This window comes from Pongo pygmaeus, chromosome 22 (genome assembly GCF_028885625.2).
Source record: "Pongo pygmaeus isolate AG05252 chromosome 22, NHGRI_mPonPyg2-v2.0_pri, whole genome shotgun sequence".
Lineage (NCBI taxonomy): Eukaryota > Metazoa > Chordata > Mammalia > Primates > Hominidae > Pongo > Pongo pygmaeus.
Window position 1 is genome coordinate 33,116,476 of NC_072395.2, and position 2,218 is coordinate 33,118,693.

Sequence of the window (2,218 nt, forward strand, 5' to 3'; positions counted from 1 at the left end):
AAACAAAATGCAAATTTACACAAGTAAAATCTCAGCACACATATATGGAAAAATGCAGTTCTAAAACTCTGTGCCTGAATTTAATGCCAACATGATTGCCAACTCTTCCTGGTATTTTTAAAACGATCTATGTTAGTTCCATGTAAAAAAAAAAAATAGTCAAATAAGGGTTTTCTCAGTCAACTTAGCATTTCCTCGTCCCTTTCTTCCTACGGTAGGTAACAATTGTGAAAAAGCACATGCATAGTCAATACATAAACAGAAAATCATCATTTCATTTCACTCTATGTTTATATACAGAGACATACATGATGGGGACATCATGTAATCCGGTTCTAACATTGTCATTTAAATCACATAACATTAATCACTTCTCGGCCTTTTGGCTAAGATCAAGGGTGTAGTATCTGTTCTTTTCAGTGAATCCAGTAACATTAACTGAGACGTTTGGCTCAGATCTGACATCATATGGTCAATCTTCTATTTGCTACAGCAATTTTCCTACTCAAACTATGAGGTCTCTTCAAGTCCCACTCTTTGCCATATGTGTCCCTAACTTAGGGATCTTTTGGTTTCAGGTAACAGAATAATTATTAAAAAGAGAGTTAAAGAAGAGAGGTTTACTTTTACGTATAATTATAAGCACAGGAGGCCGAGTCTGGTGGTTTGCGCCTGCATTCCCAGCACTTTGGGGGGTGAAGGGGAGTGGAGCCCTTGAGCGCAGAAGTTCGAGACCAGCTTAGACAATGTGGCGAAAACCCTTCTCTACAAAAGATACAAAAATTAGCCAGGCATGGTGGTCAGCGCCTGTAGAAACAGTTACTAGATAGGCTGAGGTGGGAGAATTGCTTGAGCCCATGAGGTTGAGGCTGCAGTGAGCCATTAGCATGACACTGCACTCCAGCCTGGGTGACAGAGCCAGATGCTGTCAAAAAAAAAAAGGAGTACAGGAGTAACTTGTTCTACAATTAACTCATTAAAATGACAATGTCAAGGCTCTGGGTGACTTCACTGTTCTGGTTCTCTCCTTGTGTCTACAAGTTGGATGTTATAGTTTCAAATATTATCTAATCTCATAATGATAGGAACTGAAGAGCATCTACCGTGAGGACATGATTGAAGCACAATAAGTTATGCTTAATAAGTATCCCATAGTCTTTCATCTATTATACACCACTACAGATGTATTATTTTACCCATTTCTCTAAAACATGAAATTACTCATTAGGAAAATGTAAAAGTAAAAATCATGTAGAAGGACCCCATAAGTCCTATGAAAATGGCCAAAGTTGGAAATACTGACCTTGAGAAAAAAGAGCACAGATATATGCAAAAAGTGGGGGAGAGAACACTCATACTTAAAGGCTTATAGAATAAATGTTTTTCATAGTAGCCCAAACGACATAATCCAAATATCCATCCATCAACAGGATGAGACAAAGAATAAATTGAGTTATATACAAATACATTTGTGCACATGTACCCTAAAACTTATAGTAAAAAAATAAAAAATAAAATTGAGACTTACCATTTGAAAAAAAAAAGGAATTAGAGGACAAGTCTATTCCAAATATACTAAGTAAAATTTATGAAAATCTTATGCAACCCAATTCTGAGCAATGTATGATTCCCTTTTCTCTTTCGTAAAACTAAATGAAAGCCAAAAAAAAAAAAAATACATTGGAATACTACTGAATCATCAAAGGCGGGGAAACACTACTTACTATATTTCCAACAACATGGGTGATTCTAAACAACATCTGAGCAAAAATTGCTAGAGGCAAAAAAAAAAAAATACACGCTGCATGATTTTATCCATGGAAAGTAAAAAGGTAGGATTAAAAAATGAATAATACTTGGTTAGGGGATTGTGAAGGTAAAGATTGACTGGGAAAAGGCCTAAGAGGTCTTTCCATCTGAGATGATCTAACTCATATATCTGATACCAGGGTGGGTCATTCAGGTATGTGCAGATATAAAAAAGTGATGTCTCACTATGTTACCCAGGCTGACCTTGAACACCTAGGCTCAAGCAATCCTCCTGCCTCAGCCCCCCACGTAGCTGGGATTACAGGCATGACCCAACCTGGCTGTAAATTTCACCCTAACTACAGTAATGTAAATATACATATACACACACACACACACACACACACACGCACTCATATAGCTACAGAATTGTAATTTTCCTGAAGATATTCTATGCATTTTTTTGACA

General features: G+C 36.8%; 1 pseudogene; it reads left to right on the forward strand.

Annotated features, from left to right (window-relative positions):
- Positions 1-366: 366 nt before the first annotated feature.
- Positions 367-501, forward strand: LOC129022722 (U2 spliceosomal RNA; annotated as a pseudogene).
- Positions 502-2,218: the final 1,717 nt, after the last annotated feature.